The sequence below is a fragment of the Panthera pardus genome, unplaced genomic scaffold, assembly GCF_024362965.1.
Source record: "Panthera pardus isolate Hobbes unplaced genomic scaffold, ASM2436296v1 HiC_scaffold_11, whole genome shotgun sequence".
In the NCBI taxonomy this organism is placed as follows: domain Eukaryota; kingdom Metazoa; phylum Chordata; class Mammalia; order Carnivora; family Felidae; genus Panthera; species Panthera pardus.
In genome coordinates, this window is record NW_026526666.1 from 57,268,564 (window position 1) to 57,278,386 (window position 9,823).

A 9,823-nucleotide genomic window follows, 5' to 3' on the forward strand; every position below is an offset into this window, starting at 1 on the left:
CAACATAACAGCACCCATGACTTTTATTGAAGATTGACTAAGAAAACAGAAATTAAAAAGGAAATAGCCCTTTTACCTGAATTACAACATCTGGTAGAACATTTTGTAAGTGCTCTAGAACACAAATGAAACAGGACTTCAAATAAACATATGGCTCTGCAGAGCAATCAGTTGGTGGCCCACTTGCTAACAGACTACCTTTTGACAAGAATACCTATAGAAACTGTAAAGAGAAGGGACAATGGCAAATAGATTATCCCATTTGGGAAAAGAAAAACCAAGACAAAGTTTCTTAATTCAGATCAATGAGATTGCTCCAAGGAATGAGAAAGTGTCCAATATTCTGCTTTTGTCCTAACGTGCAAGGTAAATCATTATGAATATAAATGGTCAACCTCCCCTATTTCTTATAGATATGTATGCTATTCTTTCTATGTTAAATTCTATCACCTTTGATCAACTTCTTATTTGCAGTGAACATGCCACACAGATGGTAGGTATTTCAAATAACTCACAAATTCCTTATCTCCTAGTCCTTAACTATAATCCTCAACTGAAAAACATTCTTTTCCTGCTCCATGATACTATTGTTACAAGTTTAATAAGAAGAGACTTACTTGGCAAATGGAATTGTAATTAGCACATCAGGGGGACAATTTCCTGAGGTTCCAGAAGTCTCCTCTATTTATAATTAAACTGTGTCTGCTTTGGATGTACCTTCGCCTTCTCCATTATAATTGATTCATATCTCATCTAATGATCTTGACAATTGATGAATTAAAAATTTAACTGACATAGGGAAAACAATTGGTGCAGAACCTATTATATTTCAGGTAGATCCTACCAAACTATTACCCAAACTTTTCCAATATCCCTTGAAGCCAGAGGAAAGGAAGGACTCAAACCTATTGTTTATGGCTTTTTATCCAAAGGCCTTCTTATAGCCTGAACCAGATCTTGTAAACACTTCTATCTTTCCAGTAAATAAACCAAATGGATGAAGATATTGATTTTCAAGATCTCGGGGCTACCAACAAAATTATAATTCCGTGATATTTTGGTAATACCTAACCCAACCCAAATATCATCCTTAAGCCACTGGCTTCACTGTAGTGGACATTTGTTCTGCCTTTTTCAGTTTGCCTCTAGTAGAGGACAGGTAAAAGCTTTTTGCCTTCATCTGGTGAGGATAGAAAAGGTCCTAGGGCAGTCAGTGCCCCAGTGGTTCACTGAAGCACCCTTCTATTTCTAAATGATATAAATTTTAAAACAAATAATTAAACTAACAAACAATAAGTAGAATCAGACCTATAAATGCAGAGAAGAAACTGATGGTTGTCAGAGTGGAGGGGGTTGGGGGATGGGCAAAATGGGTTAAGGGGAGTGGGAAATATATGCTTCCAGTTATGAAATGAATAAGTCATAGGAATAAAGGGTGGAGCATAGGGAATATAGTCAATGGTATTGTAATAGCATTGTATGGTGACAGACGATAACTACCCTTAGGGTGAGCATAGCATACGTGGAGTTGTTGAATCACTATGGAGTACACCTGAAATTAATGTTACATTGTGTATCAACTATAATCAAATAATAAAAAAATCTAAATTTCCCCTATAATTCAGTTCTGATACAATATGTAGATGATCTCCTACTTTGTTCAGAGAACAAGTAAGCCTGTAAAAAGATCACATTTTCTTTTTCTTAGTCCAGGCAGAAAGAGACTTAATGTTTCAGAAGATAAAATTATAATTTTACCTTGGTGCCTGGGTGGCTCTGTTGGTTAAGTGTTCGACTTCAGCTCAGGTCATGGTCTCACGGTTTGTGGGTTCGAGCCCTGCATTGGGCTCTGGGCTGACAGCTCAGAGCCTGAATGAGGACTGCTTCAGATTCTATCTCCCTCTCTCTCTGCCCCTCCTCTGCTCATACTCTGTCTCTCTCTCTCTCTCAAAAATAAACATTTTAAAAAGTTACAATTTTACGAAAACATAGTCCATTTTTTAGGGGAAGACCTATTCGTGGAAAAAAAAAACATGATCTCCCAATAGACTAAAAGATATGCAAACTTTCCTACATCTCTCACAATATGACAATTGAGAATATTTCTCAGTTTAACTGGATGTTGCGGACAATGGATGACAAGTTTTTCTGAGATTTCCATACTTGTTTATGAATTGGCTAAATCCTCAGGAAATTACTCCCTTCTCTGGGAGCCCAAACATGAACTTCTGGAACTTGAAAACGTTTCTTTGATAGCCTCCTTCCTTAGACATCCTTAACTATGAAAAGCATTTGTCTGTTCATGCATGAATAATCTGGACAGACCCTTAGGTTTTAACTCAACCTATGGGGTACATAAAAAGCCTATCCCTTACTATGGCTTCAATACTGAACCAGCTACAAAGGCTCATCTCTCTTATCTTAGGGCAGAAGCCACTACAGCAAAATTTATCCATGCTTCTAATAACCTAGTTCTAGGTTTCCTACTTGACCTCTTGGTTCTTCATCCAGTCACACTGTGACTGACTGAGAACACTCAACAAATTACTCTTTTCAGTGATCAGATTAATTTTTTTAGGAGAGTCTGTCACTCCCCCCTCTCACATTATTATTCACCACTACAGAACCCTGAATCTTTCCACTCTCTTGCCACAACCAGAGAATCTCATTCTCCTTTTACATCAGGGAAACTTCTATCTCACTGAAATTTATAAGAGGTTTTCATTGGGAATCTTGTTCTAATGTTATTTGTTGATGAATCATACTCAAAACAAACTGGTTTCAAGCAGAATTTGCTGTAACTAATTTAAAATATTTTTTTTATAATGTAGTCCTCTGAAGCAAAATCAGCCTGGATAGCAGAACATAGTGCATTTATTAGAGCTTATAAAGACCTAGCCAAAAACCAGAGTGTAAATACACACACACACACACACACACACACACACACACACACACACACACCAGGTATACTTGTGGAGTAATACCTTTCTTTGAGATGCTTTGAAAACAAAGGATTTATTACTTCCTCTGGAATTTTCATCCAAAACGGGCAAGTTAAGGAACTTTTAGTTCTTCTCCTACTTTTTAGAAAGATAGCTATTATGAAGGTTGAGGTCCATGAAAAAGGAGTTGAATTTTATCCGGCTCTACCCTCCATGGGTTTACATATGTTTTAGTTATTGTATATCTATTTGGGGGATGTATTGATGTTAAAATATTTCCTTGGCAGAAAGCTACAGCCTAAAAAGCTGTAGCTTGCTAAAAAGCTGCTTGATTTTTGTTTCCAACCTGGGGTATGCCAACTTAGATGATTAAGACACACACTATGGGAGCCATTATTAAAAGACTTTGTAAGTTGTCACCAACAATTCAAAAACTACACAGCTCATACCATCCAAATCTTCTGTAAAGATTAAGAGAAACAATGGCATCCTTAAATTAAAATTAGCATAATTATCAAAGCTTTTAGTAACCCTTGGCTGAAGGTACATCTACTATAGCCCATTCCCTTGGGGATCCATCAGTTATCCATTTATGAACTGTTATACGGAAGGCCCATGCATCAAGGGGTTTCACCTCTAATATTAAACTCTGCCCTATTGCATGAAAACATGGCAAAATTGCGTGGGACTCATATGTTATCCCCAGTTCTTTCACCAACAGTGTAAGTCCTCCTTCCCACAATATCTGCCTAAGCAATCTTTTCACGATTTTCCACCAGGGGATTTCATCTATTGGAAGACAAATAAAAGGAAAACTGTACTTGAGCTTCATTGGAAGGTACTTTAACAACAGAGTAGTGAAACTCTAGGGAATCAATCCTTGGGATTATGTTTCATAAGTAAAGAAGTAATACAGAATTCCACACAATTGGGAGGCCACTAAAAAATGAAACCTCAAAAAAGGGTTTTCATGGATCCTTTAGAAAGAGCTGACCTTTGGAAGTAGACAGTTGATCCAAGACCTTCAGAACCATCTGATGGCCTTAGGTAATGGTCAGCTCCCACACAAGATGTCAGACCAATACCTGTGTAACCCGTTTTGTTTTTCATTTGCTGGCTTATTATCACTTGTCTTGCCATTTTATATAGAGTCTTTTTGTTTATTTTTTTCAAGTTTTTATTTAAATACTAATTAACATATGGTATAATATTAATTTTAGGAGTAGACTTTAGTGATTCATCATTTACATATAACACCTAGTACTCATCACAACTAGTGTGCTCTTTATTGTTGTCCACCTATAATGGTCCTTTTTTCCCCTTTAATGACCATTGTTAGGTTACAATTGAGTTAGATAATTCTGACCTAAAAGTCAAAAGATGAACTCTAGAAGTTACTGATGACACCACTCTTGCCCTAGATAGAATGCAACTTGTTGGCACAAGTAGTAGATTCATTGTTGTAGGTTTTTTGTTGGCTAGGCATGGTCTGTGTTGGTGTCATTGCTGATAGTCCTTACTTACTCAGATCAAAGAAACCAGCAGTATAGAGCAGGCTATTCTTCACCTTAAAGAATAAGTGATGGGGCACCTGGGTGGCTCAGTCGATTGAGCATCTGACTTTGGCTCCCGTCATGATCTCACCATTTGTGAGGTGGAGCCCTTCATCTGGCTCGCTGCTGTCAGTGCAGAGCCCACTTTGGGTCCTCTGTCCCCTTCTCTCTCTGCCCCTCCCCACTGGCACTGTCTCAAAAATAAATAAGCATTCAAAAAAAGAAAAAGTAACTTGATTTTCTGAGGCCCATCCTCATGGCCTATGGGATTTATTCTCTTTTCCTAGATTAGCCAATTGGAATTCCCTGTCCTGACCATCTAAAAGGAACTATTAATTGTTCTTGTTTTTGTCATAGTGGTTATAGTGCTGGCCCATTACATTCTGTGCAGACTTGTACATGCTTCCATGCAGCAGCTCTCTCATCTGATGGTCGCTATGATGATACAACAATAAAAGGGACAAAAAAATCTTGTAATCCAGTTGACTATGGAGAAAACTGGTCCATTTCCCATTAAGAGGGTCTGCATCTCCAGTCCCTGTTTTATTTCTCACCCTCCTGTAGGTGAGAAAATGAACAAAAGGGGGACTGAGGGTCTGAATATACAAATGGATGATGGCCAGGGTATATATGACAATAGAACTCTGACTCAAAGCTATAAATATGGAGTTTGGACATAGGATAACCTAAGTCAGGAGTCTGCAAACCTTTTCTGTAAAGGACTAGATACTAAATATTTTAGGTTTTGCAGGCCATATGGTTTCTGTAGCAACTAAAGCAGTCATAGACAATAATAAACAAATGGACATGGCTGTGTTACAATAAAATTTATTTATAAAGACAGAAGGTGGGATCATCTGACCTGCTGGCTATATTTGCTGACCACTGGTTTACTTGTCTGTAACTGAGAAAGCCTTCCCCTTATAATAAGAGTGGAGTGGGGGGGAAGGAAGGAAATAAACACTGATCAAATTCATACTATGAGCTAGACACTGTGTTCAGGACTTCTGTATTCATCACATCATTTAATCCCCACAATCATATCCCTGTGCTATAGAGAAGAAAATGGAGTTTCTGAAAGCTAAAATAGATTGTCCACAATCACATGGCTGGTGGAAAACAAAACCTTCTGACTTTAAAGTGTTTTTTCTTCCTCATCATCACAGATTTCTTTATTTGCCATCCACATGCCTTCCCCAGCATCTCTAGCCATATTTGCTTTCAACTCTATAGTAACCACCACAACAAAGAAATAATAGCAGTTAAATGTCCCTGTTTGACATATTTATAATATATGTTCTTATTTTTATTAAATAATTTATAATTAAGTTATATTAAATTTATATTAAATTTATATAAAATAATCTCCACAAAAATCCCAGGAAGTATATTTTCCCTTTTGAAACAGGGATGGGGAACACCAAGTTCACAAAGCTGGAAATTGGCAAATGAAGCATAAGAACTCCTATTTCCTAATTCCTAATTTTCTAACTAGGACTTTATTTCCTGGTCAACATTTGTTTAATTAACACAGAATAATATTTTCCTTTCTGTGAACCTCTCTAAGTACAGCTGCCAAGTCAATTCTGACGAACAGAAGTAGCTGAGACTAGATTAATGGTTTTGGAGGGAATATCAAGTTTAATGAAATGAAATTCTGTTAAAGTAATATAGATTGGTGTCCAGGAAATATCAGAAACTCGGTGCTTTGTCAACAACTTGGCTATCAGGCTGAAGGCCACCTGGATTCCTCTTTAAGGAGTTCCCCAAGTGAAAAATGGCTTTGCAGAACATCTAACTCTTAGATCTCCCAAAGTTCTGGGCAGGAAGAAGCCACTGTCTTTGGCTGACATTTCCCAAAATATAAATTCAGAGTCTCAAGGGTAGGAAATCTTTTTATTTTTAAAGCTGTGTATTGAAAGAGAGAAATCAGGATATTCCCAGATGATACTACTGGAAACTCTTCAGACTTTTTCCTTTTGTAGCTCTATCATAAGCAGTTTTCTGGTTTGACCTGAGAGGAGCTTCTGAAGGAGAAGTGTGCCTGTCTCCCAGTCTCCTGGATCAACAGCCCATTCTTTGGTAGCCTGTGCTAACAGGATGTTGGGGGCTATAGAGCAGGCTTGAGGTGAGGCTTTCAGTGGAACTGGTCTGATGAGGAAAGTGTAATGTAAGCCCCAACACTGCTTGACTATGTTAGGATCTGACCTTGCAATCTCAGATGTGGAAATGTCATTAAGGAGGGGAGAGGAGAGGAAGAGGAAAGAGAGGAGAGGAGTGGAGAGCAGATTAGAGGGGAAGAGAAGAGACATACCTCCTTTCGTTCCTAAATCCAGGTCCATCCCTGGGCTTTAGATACCAGTGAGCCGGAAAAAGCAAGTATCTAGCATTTCTGCTTCTATAAGAAGCAATTTTATCGTCCAACAAGATCCATGCTGAGTAGCTATCATAAATGACTAATGACCATGAGAGTCTCCTGCCCCAAAGCCTTGACCTTCACAAACTCTTGCTTTCCAAGGAACCCTATAGCGGCATTCTCTCTAGAGGACACTGAGTTCTGAACCTTTCCCTCTTCATCTTTCACCCCACAGAGTCCTTCTTTCTTACAATGGGCTTTGTGTATAACCCCAGAATCCTGGCATCTCTGTCACAGAAGCACAAAAATGAACACCCAGGCCAATGTTTTCAAACAGAATCTGGGGAACCATAGAGCTTCCTCAGATACCCCATACCAGTGAAGGCGCTTCCCCACCCTCCCCATCCATACCCAGCCCATTTCAGTTTGGAGGAGCTCATCTGTGAATTGTTTTGCAGATTGGGCTTTTCTTTTGAAGGAGGATTCAAATGTTTATAGCAACTGGTGTAGCCCAAGACCATCTTCATGTCCCATTCCTCTTTGTAACCCTGGTGCCTTCCACACCTCTGGCACAACAGAGGTACTTAATAAATATTTAGGCATAAAAATACATATTTAATTCATTTTTTCATTCATGTATTCACTGGAGAAACACTTGTTCAACTCCTGTTGCATTGTGAGGATCATTTGCCCATAATTTCTGCAACTCCATTGACTGCCAGTCCTCAGTTAGTCAGTGTATGTGGTTGGAAACAAACCATCCATTTCCCCCCTCACTACACCAGCTCCGTGCAACTAATGCTATATCCCAGGCTGAATCAGCCTGAGGGTTAAAAGTGAGGTCATATTAACAGTAACAGACTTTATTTATTTATTTATTTATTTATTTATTTATTTATTTATTTATTTAGGCTTTACTCCCAATCTGTTATTGTACATTTGTCTCATTTGCTGGCCTCATTTCTCTTTGAGACATGCTTTGCTGTGAGCTTTGTCTCCTTACTAACACAAGATAGAAGTGGTGGGAAGAGCCTTTTGTTGCAAAGATTATGGAGCTTTAATAGAATATATATCTGAAAGTACTTTGAGCAAGGGAAACCGCTCTTCAAGGGTCAGAGGTTGTTATTAAGTAGGGCTGCCTGCCAGCCAGCTGGGTACTTGTGAGAAATTTAGGATGCCAGGGAGAAGATACTCACCCAGAATAATTGATGCTGTTGTTAAAAAAACACTTTGCGGTCAAGTCTCAGACAAATCTTAGTCTTTCCCGTGGGGAAAAGCCACAGCTTGTTGGTAGTGTTTCTATTTGGTACTGGCATCATTCTGCTGGCTATTTGAACTAGACTGTGGCCCTTTGCTTCATTCAGCTAACATTTAATGAGAACCTTTTAATGTTTAATTTGCACATGCATTCATGCAGCCATTCATTCATTTACTGATTCAGTCAACAGATACTTATTGTGTTCCTACTATGTGCTATAAGGGTACAGCAATAAATGAAATGATCTAGAATTTCCACCCTTTTGCAGTTTATAGTCTAGTGGTAGCAACATATAAGTGAAAAGTGAGGTGAAGATGTAGAAATATATGGAGTCTCAGATGGTGATAAGTGCTGAGAAAAATAAAAGCAGGGAGGAGAGATAGGGAATGTTGGGGGGATGGGATCACCATTTTAGTTAACATGGCCTAGGTAGGGAAGATCTCCTCACAAAGATGATGGCGATTCTATGAGCTAGATGCTAGCTCTATTGTGTAGATGAAGTACCTCAGCTCAGAGAGGTGAAGTGACATGGTCAAGGTCACATAGGGAGTTAGTGACTGAGTAGGTACTTGGGCCCAGTTCTGTGTGACCTTAAATTCAGATTCTTTCAATAGTGGAACACTGACTGCCTACATGTTTTCATCTATAAAATATAAGGCTGGGCTAAGCCAGGACATAGAATGCTTCCTTTCTGGCTTTGACATACCTTGGGTCAGTGGTCTTTTCTGAGGGCTACAGAAATTTGTAACTGCTTTCAGTAACATCTGAAAATGACTGATGTTACCCACTCTCTTGCACAATTTGAGGCAGTAATTTCTTGTTAGAGATTTGGCTTCAAAGTTAGATCTTGAACACACACAGACACAATACTGAAAGGTGAAATGGGAGAGACGTTTTGGTGCTGTGTAATGCTGTTAAAATGAACCAATGCAGGAGTCATAAGTATTATTTATGGTAATAGATTATTTAGATTTTAAACAACATTCATGAAGATCATAGAAAAGTAATGCTGAAAAAATCTATATGTATGGAATGCCAGAGAATTCTGGAAGGGGGTCTGTAGGTCAGGCTGTGGATGGATGTGAGAGTTCTGAGGACCAGTGAATCCTGCGAAGTGAGATGTAAGGAAGGGGCATGCTGCTATCTTGAAGTGCTTTGAGTGCAGAGCCTCCAGAATTAAAAGCCAGATCCTGTGGCTAAGGTCTACCCATGAGGGCAGGGATTGACTTTTGATTCTTTTGTATCTCCAAGGCCAGGCAGAGTGCCTGGTACTTACTTGATGTCTCAATAAGTACTTGTTGAGTGAATGAACGTAAGATGACAAAGAGATCTGAGACCATATAATACAAGGAATGGATGCTGGAATTGAGACTGTACATTGCTTTTTTCCACACTTGCAGATATTTCCTTCTTCCATTTGTACTTTTGCAAAGGAACATAAACTAAGTTATGACACTATTAAATCTCTCTTTCTCTTCCTCTTTGGGTCTCAGTGTATACATCTTGATATTATCCATCTATCTCATTGTTTCATATTTGTTGTTATTTTTGTTGTTGTTGGTGGTGGGTATGTGCACATGCATGCGTGTGTATGTGTGTGTATGTGAAATTGCGTCCGAGTAGAAGATCTAATCATTTCTTCAGTAAATTCTGTTAAGAAAATTGTAATAATGTCTGAACAGGAATAAACCTTTCTTTCATTTATGATATT